The sequence below is a fragment of the Vulpes vulpes genome, chromosome 6, assembly GCF_048418805.1.
Source record: "Vulpes vulpes isolate BD-2025 chromosome 6, VulVul3, whole genome shotgun sequence".
NCBI lineage: Eukaryota > Metazoa > Chordata > Mammalia > Carnivora > Canidae > Vulpes > Vulpes vulpes.
In genome coordinates, this window is record NC_132785.1 from 30,287,165 (window position 1) to 30,298,471 (window position 11,307).

Below are 11,307 nucleotides of genomic sequence, written 5' to 3' on the forward strand. Positions count from 1 at the left end.
CTGTTTCTAGCATCCAGAATGCAAAAGAAGTGAGCGAGCTGACTTCTGAGTGACTCCTCAGTCCATCATGTGTCAGGAAGCAGAACAAGCCAGAGGAACTGGCTTCTGGTCCCCATCCTGCTCTTCATAGTAATGCAAGGACCTTGGAAATCCCTCTGAGCATCCTGGCCAACTTCCCATATGTGAACTAAAAGATTGGGCTGGATGACCCAAGGGCCCATCTCACTTGAAACTTCTACTTTTCATGAGCCGCTGGCTCTAACTGAAGCAAAAAGCTCCAATCACCATGAGTGTGAGGTTACTGCAAAGTTCCGTTCACAAGGCAAATAATTTTCATTCAACAGGAAATGGTGAAATCCAAGAGTCATAAATATCTATAAATATGTGCTGTTTTATCTCAGAACAAATCTCTCAGGCAAAACAGTCATTGCAGATGTAAATACAGCCCAGACCTCTATTGTCTTGAAAATGGGGGGGCGGGTCATGGGGCTCAAAGAAGAGATCGGTAAGGCGGTCTTTCAGAAACGTTAAATTATACACTGTCCCAAACATAGATAAGGAGTTTGCTGTGTACCCAGCATTTAAGTTTAACAGGGTCCGAATTCACCTGAATCATTAAATGACTCAAGTAGAAACACCTGGAATGATTACAATACTCTGAACCTGAACAATTAGTCATAGAAAATATAACCTTTAACTCAGATGAGATAACTGACATGTTAATTTCTTAAAATTATGTAATACGTAATTCACCATAAAATAAAATTCAAACCATACAGATGTACTCTACATAGAGAGTAAAAACATGTAAGTTCCCTTTCAAGTCTTCTCTCTGCCTACAGCTCTACTCACAGGTGACCTAGGTTTTGTTTTAAATGTGCCTATCTTCACAGTTCCTATCTATCTCTCCCAAAGCACTACAAGAATATCTACAAATATCAGATGTCTTTGTTCTGTCAGATTTAACCAAGAACTTGACAAATTTCTCGCTAAAATGGAATAGTTCCTTTCCAAAGAAAAATCCATTACTTAATCTCTTCTTGAATGGATTCCAACTATCTTTCTCTAGCTCTGCTAATCTTATCTTAAAAATAATAAGCAGATCAACATGGATCTTAAAGGGAGAATTGCTACCAGGACAGCAAGAACAGCACAGAAGCTTCTGTGTGTGTGTGCAGCTTTTCACCTACCAGATACAGTCACATGCGGACCTTTCCTACATCAGGCTCTCAGAGCTCAGCAGAAGCCCCTCAATTTAGTTACCATGTGAAAACACATCCAGTCTGCAGCAACTGCCAGCAAACAGGATCACAGCTCTTCTTCATCTTCTTTCCTCTCACTCTCAACTCTTCCTTCTCTGCAAAACTATTCCCAGACAGAGCTACAGTTCAAGGAGAATCAGGTATTTTGGAGTTACGAGAAGTTCAGAGATGGCTCTTAGATTCACGACCAGTCCTGAAGCTTTCATTATTTAAATGCTGATGTGGACAATCTATTACTGGAAAACCCAGTTTTCTAGAAAGTATAAAACTCCATTGAGTTTTGTAAGATGGTTAAGCGTGGAGCCAATAAAAAAGAAAATAATTTATGAAATGAAATACAATTAACCAAAGAGCTCAGGTCCAAAACATTGAGCTTAGGGAGGAGAAATGATGTTTTTTTTTTTCTTAAAATAGAGGAAATATATTTACTAATAAACATCATTTATTAGTATTTATTATTCTAAGCATCTTACATGAGCTAAACAATTTAATCTCACAACAAACCTATAGGGAAGTTCTATTATCATCTTCATTTTCAAGATGAGGAAAGTAAAGAACAGAGAGCTAGTAAATTTCATCTCACAGGATCTGGGTTCTCCCTCCTTAGTAGCAAAATGGCTGCAACAGTGTCAGCCCTCACATCTCCTCCCCATACCATCCAGAGGAAAAGAAGATCTTTTCTGGAATTCACATTCCCATTGTCCTGTTTGGGTCACATGCTCTTCCCATGTCGACAGGGACACTAGGATATGACAATTTGACTAAGCCACCTGATTATATACCTGGAGGGAGGGTCAACGTCACCTAAACTTCACAGCTGAGAAAGGAGATAGTAGGAGAAAAAAGATAATGGATCCTGGAGAGGTGACCTTCTCTGAAATGTCTACCGTAGTATTCATCAACCAGAAAAGGAAGAACAGAGTTTTTCTAAGGGTCAATTATAATTATGTTCCAGCTTGAAACTATTAAGTCTTATTGGCATTATTTGTTCTGAAACAATATGTCCTCCATGTAGTTACTTTTTTAAACAAAGTCAAATTTTTATTCTATCCTCTGTTTCCCAGTATTGATTTCTCCCGGGGACAACAGGAGGTTTGTAGTACATGTTGGGCACTCTCTGGAACATATGTGACCATTTTTTACGAGGAAATTTGATAGTGCAGAACTAGGACTATCATATGCTTTTTTGATTAGTGGAAAATAATGATTTCAAATAAGAATATTCTTTCTACCTACTCATCTTTTATGCATGTGTTATTTCACCCCTGAGTTATGGATTTAGTGCTTTGCTTACACACAAGCAAAGCACACAGATGAAATCAAGAATTGTATGAGTCCTATGAAGTATTCAGAACTATTTCTCTGCTTTTATTCCAAACAGATAATTAGCTATCCAATTTAAAAGATGTTCTCGAATGAAGATGCCACAGCCTTCCTTGGGAACACATTTTAAAGTTTAATGATCTTTACTATCAGCAGGATGCCTGTATTGAAACTAACATTGAATTCAATTTAATCCAATGAATATTTGTTAAATATGGAGTACCTAAATATGGAGTACCTATGTGATCTTCCTGAAGCTCATACCCAGGTCTCAATAGAAAACATCCTCCCTATTAGCCTTCATAAACTAGAAGACCACAGTTGTACACAAGTCATATGCAAGCTAATCAACATGCATGTATTTGAGTAGCTGTGCTACAAAAGCTTGGTGGCATGCAAACAAGCGTAAACATTATCTTCAACCTCACCTCCCCAGGATACATGTTTGCATTTCATTTTCCTGGTCCTCATCGTTTCCATGGCTTTCCTCTGAACCTCCTGCTAGTTTTCCACAGCTATGATAAATTGATGTCTCACAACTGAACTCCACAAATAGAAACAACCAAATGGATCCTAGAAAAAATAGTGGCTTATTTGGGGAAACATATTCCCAACCACAACCCTTTTACATTGAGTTGTGCTTAAGTGGAAAAGAAAAATAAGTATAAAACTAAAAGAGTAAACATAACAGATCTCGACTAATAATCCAGGGAGAAACACTTCATATCATTGTTACTAGGAATGACTAATCTGATAAAGCCCTTAGCTAACACCAGCTGTCCATAATCAAAATAGACTAACAACCATTCCCAGGCCTACGATGGTGCACACAGGCTGCTGAGAAGGACTGATTCTATCAAAACCTAAGCAGCTCCAAAGTTCATTCAGTTCTGCTCCTGAACAAGCTTCAACACCATTTTAGACCTGTCCAAGGGGGTGTAAAGCTCCAGAGCAGGCATATTAAAGAGTGGTTGAAGTCATCTCATTTAATGCAAGAATCCCTCTACAACCGTGGTTATCTGCGGATGCAGCTCTGGGGGAGCTGGGCAGGGCTGCTCCAAAGACCTTTGTCAAGTTCCAAATATTGGAAAGTCATTTCTTACAGTAAGTCACACCCCTCTCCTCTCTGCCTTTCCCACTACAAGGGGTCTAAGCCTCCTTCCGATGATAGGACTTTAAAGAGAGGAAGACAGCTACCATGGCCCCTCACTCACACCTCCCACTGTCTTCCTAGAGCATCTGACAGCCCGCATATCATTTGTGTCTCTCTCCCTGTCACTTTGGTTCAGCAAGTTATGTGATACAAAATCTAGACTTTTTGCAAAAACTTACCTGCTTCCAAAAAAAAAAAAAAAAAAAAAACTTACCTGCTTCCTTTTCTACCATATTTTTGTTGTTGTTGTAAAAGGTGTTTATGTTTATTTTGTACTCGCTCAGAACTGAATAAGTGAACCAGTATACATCATACTAAGCCTTTATCCGGAGGATGTCCTTTTCGTCATAAGTCAATATTTATGCTGCTTTGTGCCTGTTTAAACTCCACTCTGCTACTTTCCTCTGGCATGGAGTCTCTCTGTATTTGGTCTTCTCCATTCACTCACTCTTGCCCTGTGGATTAAGGTCAGGTAGCAAATGCCTCCCTTCTACATCATCTAATTGATCATGCTGCTGTGACATTTCAATCTCTGCCTCATCGGGAGAAGAAGCCCCATGTTAGATGGTAATGCTGTGGAGGGAAACACAGAAATAGAAAAAGCCTATTAACCTTCAGAAAACGATAGCACATTTTGTGCTTCTCTTAACACCTGATTATTTTCTAAGCAGTAAAACCTTCAATTTATTAAGCCCTAGGTGGGTAAGTGATGTTTTATCAAACAGAGAACATGAAATACCACTTCTATGTGATTTTGTGGCAATCTCACAAACTGGGAGAGATTGGAGTAATGACCAATCTTGAGAGCCACAGATCTGAGACCTGAACACTGAGGTGCTCTGTCTACACATTTCTTTTCTTTTCTTAATATTTTATTTATTCATGAGAGACACACACAGAGAGAGAGAGAGAGAGAGAGAGAGGCAGAGACACAGGCAGAGGGCAAAGCAAGCTCCATGCAGGGAGCCCGACGTGGGACTCGATCCTGGGTCTCCAGGATCATGCCCTGGGCCGAAGGCAGCGCTAAACTGCTGAGCCACCTGGGCTGCCCCTCTGTCTACACATTTCTACATTGATATTTACACAGATATTGCTAACGTGTAACTCCAAAAGGCAGAATTCAGAACTCGTCTGAAAGAGCTGGGACTATAACCCAAAGTACTCGATACAGACCCAGCTTATACTGTGTCGAGCAGCTTTACCTATCTTAACTCACTCACCCTTCAAAACATCCTCTTAACACCTGGAGGATGGGCTCCATTTTACAGATGAGTTCACTGAGGCTTGGACACTTGTGACTTGTTGAAGCTCACATGTGAAGCTCACATAGAGTTTAACTAGAAAACACATCAATCACTGAAATCAGTAGAGCACAAGCATCTCTCATAATTTCTCCTCTCTGAGATATTATACTACAAAATTAACCTCTGCTCATACTCTAATTTTGGTAAGTAATACAGACAAAAAAAGCAATCAGAGGGGACTAAGGAATCCAAGAAAGCTACCAGCATATGTTATGGAGGATGTGTCACCAAGACACTACCTGGCAGCCAACCCTGATCTTGGCCTCAGCACCTTGAGGGGGAGAGAGAAGCCATCCTATGCTGCTAATCGTGCAGGAACACCTCGAGGCTGTTCTCGCATCTGCTGGTGGCCACCTCTCCTGCTGCTGTTTGCTACAGAAGCCTGACTCCAAAGGCCTATCTCCACCAAGAACATAGGATCTTTCAAAATATGGAAGCCCCAAGATAGGACCCAATTTTCTGCTGTCTCTGGCTTGAGGTATGAAAACCCATTTTTTAAAAAATGTTCCGGTGAGAGGAGGAGACAATATTTTTCTTTCTCATTTTCTGGAAGAATGGGGAAGTTTCCTCTGAACATTTTGTAGAAAAAAAAAAAAGGAAAAGAAAAATCCTGGGGGTGGGGATGTAATGTTCCTTCTGAAATTTTCCAGGTATTTCTGAACCTTCACACCACTTACTCTAGTATTAAAGCACGTGAACAGCAGGAACCTTTTTTAGGTAACTAGGCACAGAACAATCTCTGCTTTGCCGTCTTCTTTATAATTGCAGGCTAGTGACATGTGTTCCTTCATCTGTAAAATGGTGATAATATTAGCCTACTCCAGGGAGATTTTGTAAGGATAATAGAGAAAATTTGCCTGTATACCCACTTTTAGCAACCACCTCCATAGACAAAAGTTTCTAAGGGATTTGGGAGGAGTTGGAGGGAGCATAGAGGGAGTGGGATGATAGGAGGAAATTCGGAGAAAGAAGCCCAGCCCACCTCTCCCAAGGGATAGCATCCCAGTTTATCTTCCCCTAGTACAAGCTCTCTTTTGTGATCTAGATCTTCTTCTGACCCAGCAGGTTCTCCATGAGACCTCTTCCGGGTCCCAGGGAGCTAGTATTCCCACCATAAAGGCCCTTGCTTAAGATTTTGTTATAGAGAGTCTCACATTTTTATACATGCCTTGCTGCTTTCCAGACTACATGAAATATGCTAATACATGGCTAACAATGGCTTCATTAAGAAAATTATAGTAATGTAGAATCGATTGACTTTTGGCCAAGAGACCAATTACATCACTGTCCACTTCCCACTTTAGTTTTATGATGGTTGACAAGCGCACAGAGCCCCATAGAAGTAAAGGCAAAGCTGGTCTACAAGGCTGACCATCCTGAGATGCTTACATACCCAGCCAGCTGCAGAAGTAATAAAGTATTACTCACCATCGGAGAGCGAAGGAAAACAAAACAAACAAACCTCAAATGAACACCACCATGGCAGAATCATGAAAAAATAAAGCCACTGCTTGATTGGATTTAAAGGAAATTACACAAAGAAGAAAGAACGTTTCTTTCAGTTCACCCAAATTAATAACATTTAACTCTACTGAAAGCATTCAGTTTGCAGAGAATATGATTATAGGTCAAGCCACCAACAAAAAGTTGGGATTCAGAATGTGATAAATTAGAATTTGCCTTTTGTATCACAATGTCAGTGTTTTCAAATTACTAGAATGTTTTAATAGAAATCACTCTTTAAGAAGTTAGGCTTCTTAATTGTATTTGTAGATGAATATGATTGCCCCATTTTTTAGTTAAATAAAACTTTAGTATCTACATTGAATTTGTTCAAGATGTCTATCCAAAAATATAGCTAAATAACAACAACTAACTCTTTCTAGAAACAAAGCCAAGACAAAAGACATATTCATCAAGTATAAAATCTGATCATTTTTTATTTTAGTTTCACAGGTCTCAAAAATGACCTAGACTGGATGATTACATGTTCATTACCCTCTTCCTGTCCAACTACCTGCTTTGCATCATAAGCAAGACTCTTCTATACTTGTGATTCTTTTTCTGAATGTGTCAAAATACCAATGGTCCTGCAGTAATTTCAATCTCTCTCTCTATGCATTTCCATCTACCTTTTCAACAAGTATCAAATTAATGATCTGTTCATCTCTGAGTCACTACTGAGGCACCCCATAAATCAAGAGATGTGCTTTTGATTCAATACATTACCTTCATTCCTTCTCTGCTAGACCCTAAAAAAGAAATCATTCAGATTAGGGAAAATTATTGCCAGAAGAGAATCATCAAAAAAGTGTCTCAAAGGGTCACCTGGGTGACTCAGTCAGTTAAACATCTGACTCTTGATTTCAACTCAGGTCGTGATCTCAGGATGGTGAGATCCAGCCCCATCCCATGTTGGACTCTGCGCTCAACACGGAGTCTGTTTGAGTTTCTCTCTCCTTCTCCTTCTGCCTTCCTCCACCACATACTCTCTCTCACTAAAATAAATAGGGGTAGCTGGGTGGCTCAGTCAGTTATGTATCTGCCTTCAGCTCAGGTTATGATCCCGGAGTCCCAGGATTGAGCCACAGGATCAGGCTCCCCTCTCAGTGGGCAGTCTGCTTCTCCCTCTGCCTCTGCCCTTTCCCCCTGCCTTGTGCTCTCTCTCACTTTTTCAAATAAATAAAATCTTTGTAAAAAGTTAAATAAACGTTTTTTAAGTGTCTCATGGCCTTCAAAATCTAAATCAGATCTGTAAAACTGATTATGAAGTATTAGTTAAGCACTATCATTGCAAGATAGTATTTAAAAGTAGCATAAGTCTATATATATGCATATGATATGCATTTTTGTATGTATGCACAATAACTTAAATGAAAGACATAAATATAAACTGTTGCAGTGGATATTTATGTGCATGTGTGTTAATACTTTTGACAGCTCAATATTCACTTCTCCTTCCTATAGAACACAAATTTTCTTTTGGTGAATTACTTCTTTCCCATTATATTGTCTTGGTGGAACAGTAAATCCAGTGGGGCATCCTACTAAGAATGTCAAATTAACTAGCCTTTCCCACACTTCCTTGTAAAAGCCAGAAGCCTGGGGAATCAGCTGTCATTTTCCAGGATTTGCATATTTATGTGAGAGATATTGGGCTGGAAGAAGCTGTTGGAATTCCACACTTCCCACCAGTGGTGCCTGAACATGATTGTTCCTGGTCTGAAAATACTGCCAGCCCCCAGAGCAGCCTTCAGTAATGACTATTCTCAGCTTTCCAAGTGATTTCCTGGTAAATTTCCAGGAGATTCCCTGCTTAAATTGCCCAAAGTCATTTTCTGTTGCCTGCAACCCAAGGACCCTGATCATGACAGTTACTTATGAAACAAACACTGTGTAAGAATACACATTAAATATATTATTTACATTCTGGGTGATTAGTATACATGTGTAGATGCATTTTGTTGATCAGTGACTAGAGAGGATAAAGGAAGTTGAATTTTGAGGCAGGAAGGTTGCCATGAGCTCTCTCCAGGAAAATAAGAGCTGAGAAAACATCTTTTTCAGACAGTGTGTATGTGTGTGTGTGTGTGTGTGTGTTTCAGATACTATACATATATATAACTAGTGGTATGTTCTGAAATTTTATTAATACCTTTAATAGAATATCAATTAAAATTGGCAGCAGGGATGTTCGGTGAGAACTCCAACAGCAAAAAAAGTGAGCTGCCTTTCTCTGTGGAAAAATTTTTATCTTATGCTCCCATTAAAAGAACATCTCATCCAACTATTCAATATATGTGAGTTTATTATGCTCAAATAGCTATGGATATTTTATTGTTCACTCTTTGCGATCTTTTTTAATAGCTACTAACTATCCTGACATGCCCATATCACCCCACCAGGAGAGGATTTCTTCGCCTTGTTGATACAGAGAATTAACTTAATGTTGCAGAACTTAAGGCCTTCTCTTTTATAAACTTATCATATCCTTTCCCTCCCTGTGCAATAAGTCTGATTTAATTATCTCCTAGAAATCAGTAAAGGTACTATTTTTGTCTTGGCTTGCCCTTAATCCTTATTTGATTAAAGTACCACATGCTTAATTGGGCTGCGTTTACCTCAACCTCTTCATTCCAAATATGGAAGGCAGCAGTGGGACTGTTGGGGTGTTTTCACAGGCCCCTTAGGCTCCACAGACAGCTCTGGGATCACCAGCAGATGGGAGTCATGCACAAAATGCGGTTTCCTCTTCTAGGCGGCGCCGCCCCACACTGCTAGGCCCCCTGAACCTCTTCTCTTCCTGGGTTCCTGCCAGCAAGGGAAGAGGAGGTATTTGTAAGAATGAGGAGGGTGTGTGACACCTATTACTCCCCGTTCAACAGGCTGGAATCTTTTCAATCTTGCAGGTCTTTTAAAAAGACTTCAAGTGCTATTAGGTGGAAGCCCTGCAGTATTGACAAGAAAGGGCTCACTAAAAAGCTCAGCATCTGAAAAGGAAAGAGAAAAACACAGGCCCCTGTCAACACATATTTGTTAAGAAAGGATGGGTATTACTGTGATGCTTCTACCAATGAGTGAACTTTGAAGATGCCAGGAGAGAGAAGGAGTGGGGCAGGAAGAGGGAGCATTTCTCTTGGCTCCAAGTGGAAGCAGTATTGCATCAAAGTCATTTTCCCACCAGTCGGCATAACCAGGGTCTCTACGACACAGGGCCCAGCTGTAACAGAACAATGTCGGTAGAGGAAGTGGCTGGGTTTCGACATTACCTTCTGTACTGGTTTCCTGTACGGCCGCCATAACAAAGCACCACAAACTGGGTAGCTTTCAACAGCAGAAATTTCTTCTCTCACAGTTCTGGAGGCTGGAAGTCTGAAATCAAGGTGTTGGCAGGGTTGGTTCCTTCTGGAGGCTCTGAGGGAGAATCCGTTCCCTGCCTTTCTCCTAGCCTGTGCTGCTTGCCAACCATCCTTGGCATCCCTTGACTTGCAGCTGATTCACTCCAATCTGTGCCTCTGTCATCACATGGCATTCTCTCTGAGTGTCTCTGTGCACAAATTTGCCTCTTCTTATAAGGACACCAGTGAATTAGGACCCACTGTAATCCAGGACGACCTCAACTTAATTTGATTATACAAGCAAAAGCCTTATTTCCAAATGAAGTCACATTTGAGGCACTGGGAGCTATGACTTCAACATATCTTTTTGGGAAACACAATCCAACCCACAATACCCTCTGTAAACAAAGTAGCTGTGTGCTGTTTCCAAGCTATTCAGCACTCACCTTTGTATGTTCAACCCTTTCTAGAACTCACAGTGGTCCACAGTTGGTAGCAACAACTCATGGTGTACCTTTGCATGGGTGTATTGCCATAATTTAATTGAACTGTTATAGAGTAGAGGACTGTGCTACAAATAAGAGGTAAGGAACATAATTCATCTGGATCCAAACAAAAGCTGTTTGTTCACTATAACCCACAAGAATTTTGCCTTGTGGGTATATCAGAGAAGGGGCTCAGGGCAATCAATGGGTCTACCAAAATGGACACCACTGAAACTGGAGACCAGTGTGGGTGGGAGAGAGGAAGAATGTTATACATGCTGAGAGGCATAACTACACTGTCATAGAAACCACACGATAAGCGTCACTTACCTGTTACGTTGCTCAGAGACTCTGTCTCTTCCAGTGTGCCATCAAATCTATTAATGCCTAGAATGCAAACGTGTTAAGAACCTCTGTTTTCAATTTTAAGTGTAGATCAAATGTTCCAACTCCCGCATCTATCCCACTGAATAATATCTTCATAATTTACCAATTGCTGAACTCAGTACATTGTCTAAAGATGAAAATCTCAGACCTATAAAGGAAATGATTTGTGGTAACTGAGTACTTTTTAAAATTTATCCAGTGATTCGTTCCATGGATATAGGAGAGTGGAACCCACTAAGGGCTTGAATCAAATCACCCAACTTCACCAGAAAAAAAAATGATCTCAAGCATATGAATCTCAAGAATACATCTATAGTTTCTGAAGGCACCAAGGAGGATTTGCCCAGGCTACAATCCCCAGAAATATTGGAAAGCCAGAAGTCCCATCAACAACGATTTGTTCTGAAGATGACAGAAGAGCAGCCTGACACAAGGGAAATACCCAATGCCACACAAAACTGAAGATTTTCTAGAGAACCCTTTATCAGGTATGTTTCCAACCAAGAGAGCTAGAAGTAAACCCAGGAAAAGTACCTGCTATAAAGACACAAAATG

At 40.3% G+C, this 11,307-nt stretch overlaps 1 long non-coding RNA gene across 1 annotated transcript; it reads right to left on the reverse strand.

Moving 5' to 3' along the window:
* Positions 1-478: 478 nt before the first annotated feature.
* Positions 479-10,752, reverse strand: LOC140599303 (uncharacterized). Its single transcript, XR_012002015.1, has 6 exons — positions 10,696-10,752; positions 9,812-9,914; positions 9,164-9,353; positions 7,272-7,294; positions 4,959-5,075; positions 479-4,311 (listed from the first exon to the last, which is right to left on the reverse strand). It is a non-coding gene; the product is annotated as an uncharacterized lncRNA (long non-coding RNA).
* Between the last annotated feature and the right edge of the window lie 555 nt (positions 10,753-11,307).